The sequence below is a fragment of the Arachis ipaensis genome, chromosome B1 (genome assembly GCF_059453495.1).
Source record: "Arachis ipaensis isolate K30076 ecotype BB chromosome B1, ASM5945349v1, whole genome shotgun sequence".
In the NCBI taxonomy this organism is placed as follows: Eukaryota; Viridiplantae; Streptophyta; class Magnoliopsida; order Fabales; family Fabaceae; genus Arachis; species Arachis ipaensis.
Window position 1 is genome coordinate 105023461 of NC_142436.1, and position 13357 is coordinate 105036817.

At 39.5% G+C, this 13357-nt stretch overlaps 1 non-coding gene across 1 annotated transcript; it reads right to left on the reverse strand.

The window, feature by feature from the left end:
- Nucleotides 1-6169: 6169 nt before the first annotated feature.
- On the reverse strand, nucleotides 6170-6277 carry LOC148577761 (small nucleolar RNA R71). Its single transcript, XR_015904175.1, has one exon. It is a non-coding gene; the product is annotated as a small nucleolar RNA R71 (small nucleolar RNA).
- Nucleotides 6278-13357: the final 7080 nt, after the last annotated feature.

Consider the following 13357-nt stretch of genomic DNA (forward strand, 5'->3'; position numbering starts at 1 on the left):
CTCTCAAAACCAGAAAAGATTTCCTAATCAATGATGTGCATTCTAAGGCAATTCCTAGGGAGAACGACCCGGGATCAATACTCTCGGTCATAGATTTTAGAATTGTTTTGATGCGATATTTGCGTGTTGGTTAGACTATACTCACGATTAGATTCATTGCTAATTTCTAACCGGCATAAGAATATTTCGGTTCATCCAAATGGCGCCGTTGCCGGGGAGTTGCTTATGTGTGCCATTCTATTGGTTAGTGTGAATATGTTAATATGTGAATACTTGCATTTCTCTCTTGATTTTTTGTTTGTTTGATTGATTGTTAGGATTAGTCTTTGCTTAGATACCAATTGATGTCATGAGCTTCTTATCTCCTTCATTGTATGAAGCATTCACTACCAAATCCGTGCTTAGCACCATTTGATTCGGAAATTGAAAGAACTTTGCTTCATATTAGGCAAGCTCGGAGGCGGTTAGCCTTTGAGGAAGGTGAAAAGGTTCTTAACAATTCACCAACTATATCACCGTCATACAACGAAGGCACTAATTACTCTTCCGTTGATACTACTAATAGTTCTTCTTTTGATCTAGGTGTTGACGATATGGCCGCTCCAAGGAGAGTTACTCTCAAGGAAGCGGGTGTACCAGATTTTGTTCTCCAACCTCTCCATGTGCTTCATCCCAACTTGAATGCAAAATTTAAACTCAAGACCGCTTTCATCAATCTTTTACCAAAGTTCCATGGACTTCCCGCGTAAGATCCAATTAGACACCTCAAGGACTTTCATGGTGTATGCTCGACTACTAGGTGCGAAGGATATGATGAAGTAGTTATATGGTTGTTTGCCTTCCCTTTTTCTCTTGAGGGAAGAGCCAAGGAGTGGTTTTATACCTTACCTAGTGATGTTGTGTCCGATTGGGACTTGCTTAGAAGAGAATTTCCTTAATAAATTCATACCCATAGAAATGACGGACAAGCTAAGAAAGGAGATCTCATGCATTGTACAAGGCGAGATGGAAACTCTATATGAATATTGGGAGCGGTTCCGCAAACTTCTTGACTCATGTCCCAACCACATGATTGACACTCAAGTATTGCTTAGCTATGTGTGCTAAGGCATGAGGGAGCAAGATAAGAATTTATTGGATGCTTCAAGCAACGGTTCTTTTTCTAAGTATAGGACGGCGGAAGAGGCATGGCAAGTCATTATCAACTTGGCCGAGTCCACTCAACATGCTAGACAGAGAGTCAACCGCCCAAAGGCCGTCAATGAAGTTTCTTCTAGTGGTGAGACCGCTACCCTTACTAAGACCTTGTGTGAGATGACAAGTCTTCTAAAGCAACTCCAACTGAATCAACAACAACCTCCATCCCAACAACAACCACCACCTCCTCAAAACCAACAATGTCAACAATTGGTCCCCCAAAAAGTGTGTGGTATTTGCTCATGCTACTCCCACTACACAGACGAATGTTCAAGTCTCCAAGAAGATAACACCCTAGCGGCTACCCACAACTTTTATGATCGCTCCTAATGTGAACGTGCTAATCAAGGATACAATTCAAAAGGGAGTAATTACAACCAAGGGTATCCCCAACAAGGAGGCAATTATAGCCAAGGGAGTAACAAATCTAATCAAGGTTGGCAGGACAATTATCAACAAGAAGGTAGGGACAATGGAGGCAATCAAAGGTGGAACAACAACACTCCACAAAACCCCTATTCACAAAACCCCCCAAACCAACAACCAAATCAAGGAAGGAACTACCAAGCCTACATACCACCTCATAGACAACTGCCTTAACCCAACCAACCCCAAGCACTATGATGAGCGGATAATTTATACGCTTTTTGACACTGTTTTTAGTATGTTTTTAGTAGGATCTAGTTACTTTTAGGGATGTTTTCTTTAGTTTTTATGTTAAATTCACATTTCTGGACTTTACTATGAGTTTGTGTGTTTTTCTGTGATTTCAGGTATTTACTGGCTGAAATTGAGGGACTTGAGCAGAAATCAGATTCAGAGGTTGAAAAAGGACTGCTGATGTTGTTGGATTCTGACTTCCCTGCACTCAAAGTGGATTTTCTGGAGCTACAGAACTCGAAATGGCGCGCTTCCAATTGCGTTGGAAAGTAGACATCCAGGGCTTTCCAGAAATGTATAATAGTCCATACGTTGGCCATGAATTGACGACGTAAACTGGCATTCAACGCCAGCCTTCTGCCCAAATCTGGCGTCCAGCGCCAGAAAAGGATCCAAAACCAGAGTTGAACACCCAAACTGGCATAGAAACTGACGTTCACTTCCACAAATGGCCTCTGCACGTGCTACACTTATGCTCAGCCCAAACACACACCAAGTGGGCCCCGGAAGTGGATTTATTCATTAATTACTTACTCATGTAAACCCTAGTGACTAGTTTATTATAAATAGGACCTTTTACTATTGTATTAGGCATCTTTGGTCTCAGTTTTATTCCATTGTTCATCTTAGGAGACTATTGATCTCGTTTAGGGGGATGGCCATCTCGGCCATGCCTGGACCTTCACTTATGTATTTTCATACGGTAGAGTTTCTACACTCCATAGATTAAGGTGTGGAGCTCTGCTGTTCCTCAAAGATTAATGCAAAGTACTCCTGTTTTCTATTCAATTCTTCTTATTTCTCTTCTAAGATATCCATTCGCACCCAAGAACGTGATGAAGGTGATGATTATGTGTGACGCTCATCATCCTTCTCCCTTATGAACGCGTGCCTGACAAACACTTCTGTTCTATATGAATTAAGCTAGAATGAGTATCTCTTAGATCTCCTAACCAGAATCTTCGTGGCGTAAGCTAGAATGATGGCGGCATTCAAGAGAATCCGGAAAGTCTAAACCTTGTCTGTGGTATTCCGAGTAGGATTCAATGATTGAATGACTGTGACGAGCTCCTAACTCGCGATTGCAGGGCGTTAGTGACAGACGCAAAAGGATAGTAAATCCTATTCCGGCATGATCGAGAACCGACAGATGAATAGCCGTGCCGTGACAGGGTGCGTGAGCATATTATTCACTGAGAGGATAAGATGAAGCCATTGACAAGGGTGATGCCTCCAGACGATTAGCCGTGCCGTGACAGGGCATTGGATCATTTTCCCGAGAGATGACCGAAAGTAGCCATTGACAGTGGTGATGTATCACATAAAGCCAGCCATGGAAAGGAGTAAGACTGACTGGGTGAAGATAGCAGGAAAGCAGAGGTTCAGAGGGACGAAAAGCATCTCCATTCGCTTATCTGAAATTCCTACCAATGAATTACATAAGTATCTCTATCCCTATTTTATTATATAATATTCGAAAACACCATTATCACTTTATATCTGCCTGACTGAGATTTACAAGGTGACCATAGCTTGCTTCATACCAACAATCTCCGTGGGATTCGACCCTTACTCACGTAAGGTATTACTTGGACGACCCAGTGCACTTGCTGGTTAGTTGTATCGAAGTTGTGTCCACACATAGAGCCACAATGAGGATTCAATACAATTATATATTGTTAATCTCACACAAGTACAAAGAACATGGAACACAATTTCGTGCACCAAGTTTTTGGCGCCGTTGCCGGGGATTGTTTGAGTTTGGACAACTGACGGTTCATCTTGTTGCTCAGATTAGGTAATTTTCTTTTTATTTTCTTTTCAAAAATTTTTCAAAAATATTTCTAAAATTTTCTCATCTATTTTCGAAAAAAATAAAAATGTTTTCAAAAATAAATTATTCTATGGCTTCAAAATTTTTAAAGAATGAATTCTAGTGTTTCATGAAATATGTTGAATCATATCTGGCTGTAAAGCCATACCCAAACTACTTTGGGATTGGTATTCAACTAATCACTCCAGCCCATGTAATTATATGTTGCATCCTGGCTGGCTGTAAAGCCATGTCTAAATTCGTTTGGACTGAGGCTTGCAATTGGTTATCAAGAGCAAGCTAGTTGGAGCTAATCTACCTGCTACTGTTCCTGATCTACCCGCTGTTGATCCACGATCACCTGCTGAAGCTTGGCTGGCCATAGGCCATGTCTAGTGTTTTGGACTGGAGCTTTCATTGAAAGCTTGGCTGGCTAGTGAGCCATGTCTAATTCCTGGACTGAAGCTTTAGACTAACATGGCAAGATTCCTGGAATTCATATTAAAAATTTTGGAATCCTTATTTTTTTCTTTTTTCATATAATTTTCGAAAAATATAAATAAAAATCCAAAAAAATTAGAAAATCATAAAAATCAAAAATATTTTCTGTTTCTTGTTTGAGTCTTGAGTCATATTATAAGTTTGGTGTCACTTGCATATGCATCTTGCATTTTTTCGAAAATATCATGCATTCATAGTGTTCTTCATGATCTTCAAGTTGTTCTTGGTAAGTCTTCTTGTTTGATCTTGATGATTTTTTGTTTTGTGTCTTTTCATGTTTTTCATATGCATTCTTGAATTCTTAGTGTCTAAGCATTAAAGAATTCTATGTTTGGTGTCTTGCATGTTTTCTTTGCATTAAAAATTTTTCAAAAATATGTTCTTAATGTTCATCATGACATTCAAAGTGTTCTTGGTGTTCATCTTGACATTCATAGCATTCTTGCATGCATCACATGTTTTGATCTAAAAATTTCATGCATTGCATATTTTTCATGTTTTTCATAAAAATTCAAAAATAAAAAAAAATATCTTTTCCTTTTTCTCTCATCAAATTCGAAAATTTGGATTGACTTTTTCAAAAATTTTTAAAATCAAATTGTTTCTCATGAGTCAAATCAAATTTTCAATTTGAAAATCTTATCTTTTTCAAAATCTTTTTCAAAAATCAAATCTTTTTCAAAATTCTTAGTTATTTTCGAAAATTCCAAAAATATTTTTCAAAAATATTTTTCTTATTTTTATACCAAATTTTCGAAAATAACTAATCAATTAATGTTTTGATTCAAAAATTTGAAGTTTGTTACTTGCTTGTTAAGAAAGATTCAAACTTTAAGTTCTAGAATCATATCTTGTGATTTCTTATGAATCAAGTCATTAATTGTGATTTTAAAAATCAAATCTTTTTCAAAACTAATTTCAAATCATATCTTTTCAAAAATATCTTCTTATCTTATCTTTTTCAAAAAAAATATCTTTTCAAAAATATCTTTTTTAACTTCCTAACTTCTTATCTTTTCAAAAATTTGTTTCAACTAACTAACTAACTTTTTGTTTGTTTCTTAACTTTTTCAAAACCACCTAACTAACTCTCTCTCTCTCATTTTTTGAAAATATCTCCCTCTTTTTCAAAAATTTCTTTTTAATTAACTAATTATTCTTATTTTTTATTTTTGAATTCAAAAATTTTCGAAAAATACTAACTAATTTTCAAAAACCAATTTTCAAAAATCACTAACTCTTTTTCAAAATAATTTTCGAAAATTATTCCTCCCCCATCTCATTCTATTTATTCATTCATGTCCTAACATCTCATCTCACATTCCAATCCTCACAGTTGTGTTTCTTCCTTTACATCACATCCTTTATCTCCCCCTCTTCTTCTACTTACAAAGGGATCCCTATACTGTGGTATAAAAGATCTCTATTATTATTATCATTTTTCTGGCCATTCTTCCTTGTCATATGAGCAGGAGCAAGGATAAGAACATTCTTGTGGAAGCAGATCCAGAACCTGAAAGGACTCTGAAGAGAAAATTAAGAGAAGCTAAAATACAACAATCCAGAGATAACCTTTTAGAAATTTTCGAACAGGCAGAGGAGATGGCAGGCGAAAATAATAATAATGAAAGGAGAATGCTTGGTAACTTCACTGCACCTAATTCCAATTTACATGGAAGAAGCATCTCCATTCCTGCCATTGGAGCAAACAACTTTGAGCTGAAACCTCAATTAGTTTCTCTGATGCAGCAGAACTGCAAGTTTCATGGACTTCCATCTGAAGATCCTTTTCAGTTCTTAACTGAATTCTTGCAGATATGTGATACTGTTAAGACTAATGGAGTAGATCCTGAAGTCTATAGGCTCATGCTTTTCCCTTTTGCTGTAAGAGACAGAGCTAGATTATGGTTGGATTCTCAACCCAAAGACAGCCTGAACTCTTGGGATAAGCTGGTCACGGCTTTCTTAGCCAAGTACTTTCCTCCTCAAAAACTGAGCAAGCTTAGAGCTGATGTTCAAACCTTCAGACAGAAAGAAGGTGAATCTCTCTATGAAGCTTGGGAAAGATACAAACAGTTGACCAAAAAGTGTCCTTCTGACATGCTTTCAGAATGGACCATCCTAGATATATTCTATGATGGTCTGTCTGAGTTATCTAAGATGTAATTGGACACTTCTGCAGGTGGATCCATTCACCTAAAGAAAACGCCTGCAGAAGCTCAAGAACTCATTGACATGGTTGCTAATAACCAGTTCATGTACACTTCTGAAAGGAATCCTGTGAGTAATGGGACGCCTATGAAGAAGGGAGTTCTTGAAGTTGATACTCTGAATGCCATATTGGCTCAGAACAAAATATTGACTCAGCAAGTCAATATGATTTCTCAGAGTCTGCATGGAATGCAAGCTGCATCCAACAGTACTCAAGAGGCATCTTCTGAAGAAGAAGCCTATGATCCTGAGAACCCTGCAATAGCAGAGGTAAATTACTTAGGTGAACCTTATGGAAACACCTATAACTCAACATGGAGAAATCATCCAAATTTCTCATGGAAGGATCAAAAGCCTCAACAAGGCTTTAACAATGGTGGAAGAAACAGGTTTAGCAATAGCAAATCTTTTCAAAACGCTTCTAATTTAGCAAATCTAGTCTCTGATCTATCTAAGGCCACTGTAAGTTTCATGAATGAAACAAGATCTTCCATTAGAAATCTGGAAGCACAAGTGGGCCAGCTGAGTAAAAGGATCACTGAAATCCCTCCTAGTACTCTCCCAAGCAATACAGAAGAGAACCCAAAAGGAGAGTGCAAGGCCATTGACATAAGTGCCATGGCCGAACCTGTGAGGAAAGGAGAGGACGTGAATCCCAAGGAGGAAGACCTCCTGGGACATCCAGTGATCAATAAGGAGCTTCCCTCTGGGGAATCAAAGGACTCTGAGGCTCATCTAGAGACTATAGAGATCCCATTGAACCTCCTTATGCCCTTCATGAGCTCTGATGAGTATTCCTCTTCTGAAGAGAATGAGGATGTTACTGAAGAGCAAACTGCCAAGTTTCTTGGTGCAATCATGAAGCTGAATGCCAAATTGTTTGGCATTGATGCTTGGGAAGTTGAACCTCCCTTGTTCATCAATGAACTAAGTGATCTGGATCAACTGAAATTGCCTCAGAAGAGACAGGATCCTGGAAAGTTCATAATACCCTATACCATAGGCACCATGATCTTTAAGGCTCTGTGTGACCTTGGTTCAGGAATAAACCTCATGCCCCTCTCTGTAATAGAGAAACTGGGAATCTATGGGGTGTAAGCTGCTAAAATCTCACTAGAGATGGCAGACAGCTCAAGAAGACAGGCTTATGGACAAGTAGAAGATGTATTAGTAAAGGTTGAGGGCCTTTACATACCTACTGATTTTATAGTTCTGGATACTGGAAAGGAAGAGGATGAATCTATCATCCTAGGAAGACCTTTCCTGGCCACAGCAAGAGCTGTGATTGATGTTGACAGAGGTGAAATAGTCCTTCAATGGAATGAGAACTCCCTTGTATTCAAAACTCAAGGATCTCCCTCTGCAACCATGAAGAGGAAGCATGAAAAGCTTCTCTCAAAGCAGAGTCAACCAGAGCCCCCACAGTCAAACTCTAAGTTTGGTGTTGGGAGGCCACAACCAAACTCTAAGTTTGGTGCTGAACTCCCATATCCAAACTCTAAGTTTGGTGTTGGAGAGTTTCAACAAAGCTCTGAACATCTGTGAGGCTCCATGAGAGCCCACTGTCAAGCTATTGACATTAAAGAAGCGCTTGTTGGGAGGCAACCCAATGTGTATCTAATTCTTATTTTTCATGTTTTCTTAGGTTCATGATCATGTGGAGTCACAAAATAAATATAAAAATTGAAAACGGAATCAAAAACAGCAGAAGAAAAATCACACCCTGGAGGAGCATCTGTCTGGCGTTCAAACGCCAGAACAGAGCATAGTTCTGGCGCTGAACGCCCAGATTGGGAGCATCCTGGCGCTGAACGCCCAGAACAAGCATGGTTCTGGCGTTCAATGCCAGAAATGGCAGCAAAGGGGCGTTGAACGCCCAAAATGGGCACCAACCTGGCGCTGAACGCCCAGAGTTGTGTGCAAGGGCATTTTGCATGCCTAAATTGGTGCAGGGATGTAAATGCCTTGACACCTCAGGATCTGTGGACCCCACAGGATCCCCACCTACCTCCACTCACTCTCTTCTCTCTTCTCAATCATCCTCTATTCCCAATAAACACTTATCCCTTCTGTCTTCCATTTACCACTCACACCCATACACCCACTTACCTTCAAAAATTCAACATCTCTTTCCCACCCAATCCCACCCATATGGCCGAATACACACAGCCATCCATCTCCTCCATATCCTCTTCTTCTTCTATTCTTTCTTCTTTTGCTCGAGGGCGAGCAACATTCTAAGTTTGGTGTGGTAAAAGCATAGCTTTTTTGTTTTTTTTCCATAACCATTGATGGCACCTAAGGCCAGAGAAACCTCTAGAAAGAGGAAAGGGAAGACAAAAGCTTCCATCAAGGGTCTATAAGCTCAGTGATAAAACATTTGACTGCAAATCAAGAGATCCCTGAGATACCTCAGGGGATACATTTTCTTCCACACAATTATTGGAAGCAACTAAGGGTGGAACATCAAGAGCACTCCATCATCCTTCATGAAATCAGAGAAGATCTAAAAGCAATAAAGGAGGAGCAGCCAAAGACAAGGAAGAGACATAGAAGAGCTCAAGGACATCACTAAGGTGGACTCATTCCTTGTTCTTACTTTCTCTGTTTTTTTCGTTTTATATGTTATGTGCTTATCCATGTATGTGTCTTCATTACATGATCATTAGTAGTTAGTAACTATGTCTTAAAGTTATAAATGTCCTATGAATCCATCACCTCTCTTAAATGAAAAATGTTTTAATTCAAAAGAACAAGAAGTACATGAGTTTCGAATTTATCCTTGAACTTAGTTTAATTATATTGATGTGGTGACAATGCTTCTTGTTTTCTGAATGTATGCTTGAACAGTGCATATGTCTTTTGAAGTTGTTGTTTAAGAATGTTAAATATGTTGGCTCTTGAAAGAATGATGACTAGGAGACATGTTATTTGATAATCTGAAAAATCATAAAAATGATTCTTGAAGCAAGAAAAAGCAGCAAAGAACAAAGCTTGCAAAAAAAAAAAAGAAGAAAAAAAAATAGGCAAAAAAAAAATGTAGAAAGAAAAAGAAAAAGCAAGCAGAAAAAGCCAATAACCCTTAAAACCAAAAGGCAAGGGCAAATAAAAAGGATCCCAAGGCTTTGAGCATCAGTGGATAGGAGGGCCTAAAGGAATAAAATCCTGGTCTAAGCGGCTAAACCAAGCTGTCCCTAACCATGTGCTTGTGGCGTGTAGGTGTCAAGTGAAAACTTGAGACTGAGCGGTTAAAGTCAAAGGTCCAAAACAAAAAAAAAAAAAAGAGTGTGCTTAAGAACCCTGGACACCTCTAATTGGGGACTTTAGCAAAGCTGAGTCACAATCTGAAAAGGTTCACCCAATTATGTGTCTGTGGCATTTATGTATCCGGTGGTAATACTGGAAAACAAAGTGCTTAGGGCCACGGCCAAGACTCATAAAGAAGTTGTGTTCAAGAATCATCATACTGAACTAGGAGAGTCAATAACACTATTCGAAATCTGAAGTCCCTAAAGATGCCAATCACTCTAAACTTCAATGGATAAAGTGAGATGCCAAAACTATTCAAAAGGCAAAAAGCTATAAGTCCCGCTCATATGATTGAAGCTATGTTTCATTGATAGTTTGGAATTTGTAGTATATTCTCTTCTTTTTATCCTATTTGATTTTCAGTTGCTTGGGGACAAGCAACAATTTAAGTTTGGTGTTGTGATGAGCGGATAATTTATACGCTTTTTGACACTGTTTTTAGTATGTTTTTAGTAGGATCTAGTTACTTTTAGGGATGTTTTCTTTAGTTTTTATGTTAAATTCACATTTCTGGACTTCACTATGAGTTTGTGTGTTTTTCTGTGATTTCAGGTATTTTCTGGCTGAAATTGAGGGACTTGAGCAGAAATCAGATTCAGAGGTTGAAAAAGGACTGCTGATGCTGTTGGATTCTGACCTCCCTGCACTCAAAGTGGATTTTCTGGAGCTACAAAACTCGAAATGGCGCGCTTCCAATTGCGTTGGAAAGTAGACATCCAGGGCTTTCTAGCAATGTATAATAGTCCATACTTTGGCCATGAATTGACGACGTAAACTGGCGTTCAACGCCAGCCTTCTGCCCAAATCTGGCGTCCAGCGCCAGAAAAGGATCCAAAACCAGAGTTGAACACCCAAACTGGCATAGAAACTGACGTTCACTTCCACAAATGGCCTCTGCACGTGCTACACTTATGCTCAGCCCAAACACACACCAAGTGGGCCCCGGAAGTGGATTTATTCATTAATTACTTAGTCATGTAAACCCTAGTGACTAGTTTATTATAAATAGGACCTTTTACTATTGTATTAGGCATCTTTGGTCTCAGTTTTATTCCATTGTTCATCTTAGGAGACTATTGATCTCGTTTAGGGGGATTGCCATCTCGGCCATGCCTGGACCTTCACTTATGTATTTTCATACGGTAGAGTTTCTACACTCCATAGATTAAGGTGTGGAACTCTGCTGTTCCTCAAAGATTAATGCAAAGTACTCCTGTTTTCTATTCAATTCTTCTTATTTCTCTTCTAAGATATCCATTCGCACCCAAGAACGTGATGAAGGTGATGATTATGTGTGACGCTCATCATCCTTCTCCCTTATGAACGCGTGCCTGACAAACACTTCTGTTCTATATGAATTAAGCTAGAATGAGTATCTCTTAGATCTTCTAACCAGAATCTTCGTGGCGTAAGCTAGAATGATGGCGGCATTCAAGAGAATCCGGAAAGTCTAAACCTTGTCTGTGGTATTCCGAGTAGGATTCAATGATTGAATGACTGTGACGAGCTCCTAACTCGCGATTGCAGGGCGTTAGTGACAGACGCAAAAGGATAGTAAATCCTATTCCGGCATGATCGAGAACCGACAGATGAATAGCCGTGCCGTGACAGGGTGCGTGAGCATATTATTCACTGAGAGGATAAGATGAAGCCATTGACAAGGGTGATGCCTCCAGACGATTAGCCGTGCCGTGACAGGGCATTGGATCATTTTCCCGAGAGATGACCGAAAGTAGCCATTGACAGTGGTGATGTATCACATAAAGCCAGCCATGGAAAGGAGTAAGACTGACTGGGTGAAGATAGCAGGAAAGCAGAGGTTCAGAGGGACGAAAAGCATCTCCATTCGCTTATCTGAAATTCCTACCAATGAATTACATAAGTATCTCTATCCCTATTTTATTATATAATATTCGAAAACACCATTATCACTTTATATCTGCCTGACTGAGATTTACAAGGTGACCATAGCTTGCTTCATACCAACAATCTCCGTGGGATTCGACCCTTACTCACGTAAGGTATTACTTGGACGACCCAGTGCACTTGCTGGTTAGTTGTATCGAAGTTGTGTCCACACATAGAGCCACAATGAGGATTCAATACAATTATATATTGTTAATCTCACACAAGTACAAAGAACATGGAACACAATTTCGTGCACCACACTACAAATCACATATCCTTCCACTTCTCCAAATCAAGACGAGACACTCCAATCCATATTCCAAGGGCAAAAAGAACTCCAAAACACACTCAACTCAAGTCTCAATGGTCTTACTTCCACCCTTCAAGCTCTCATTGCTCGTATGGAACCACCTTCTACTTCCACTCCTCAAGCCTCAAACTCTAGTGCCATACCTTCTCAACCTCTATCCAACCCCAAGGGTGGCATCAACGCCATAACCTTGAGGTCCGGAACTCAATTAAAAGAGAGGGACTCAAAGGCACCTAGCCCATTGACCGTTACTCAAGAGGAGGATGGAGTTAAGATAGAAAAAATAGAAGAGGAGGAGGAAGCACATGTGATAGTTGAAGATGAAGACCCTAAACCAAGGAGTAAAGTCCCTAGAAAGGAGCAAGTCTTAGAGGAAGTTTCTCAACCAATTCCATTTCCTACATTGGCAAGAAAGGCTAAGAAGCGTGTAGAACTTGACCCGAAAATGGTAGAGATGTTCAAGAAAGTGGAGGTAACTATCCCCCTCTTTGATGCTATACATCAAGTGCCTAAATATGCAAAATTTCTTAAGGACTTGTGTATGAACAAAGATAGAATTCATGAGTTGGAAACCATTCTATTGGGGAGTTCTATTTCGGCTTTGATGGGAGTCATTCCAAAAAAGTGTGTTGATCTGGGTCCTTGTTTAGTCTCTTGTGTCATTGATGGAGTCCAATTCATTGATTGTATGTGTGACCTTGGTGCATGCATTAGCATTATGCCTCTTTCCATTTATCATCTATTGAAGCTCCCACCGTTGAAGTGGTCAGCGGCTAGGTTTGTCTTGGCGGACAAGAGCATAATAACCGTGACGGGTATTGTGGAAGATGTGTTGGTCAACATCAAGGGTTTGATATTTCCAATTGATTTCTATATCATTAAGATGCCACCAAGTAAATCTGACAGGGCATCATCTATCCTACTTGGGAGGCTGTTTTTGAGGACCTCTAGATTCAAGTTGGATGCCCATTTGGGAACCTACTCATTTGAGATAGATGAGAGAGTTGTAAGTTTTAGTCTAGAAGAGGCAACGAGGCACCCACCGGAGAACCATTTCATATTGTGACTTAATTGACAACATTGTGGCCGAAGTGCATTATGCAAAGCTAGAAGAGAAACATATGATTGAAGAAGATAGTGAAGATCCAAGTGAAGAAGTTCAAGTGACAAGCCAAGAGCAAAAGCAAGAATTGAAGCCACTACCGCCCCACCTAAAGTACTCATACCTTGATGAAGCCCACAAGTTCCCGGTGATCATAGTAAGGGAACTAAATTCTCAACAAGAAGAGAAGTTGCTACGCGTTTTAAGGAAGAACAAAAGGGCAATATGGTGGAGTTTGGCGAATCTAGTGGGGATAAGTCCCCAAGTGTGTGAGCACCGGATCTTTTTAGAAGAAGAAGCTAGACCCGTAAGAAAACCTCAAAGACGATTAAATCCTACCATATTG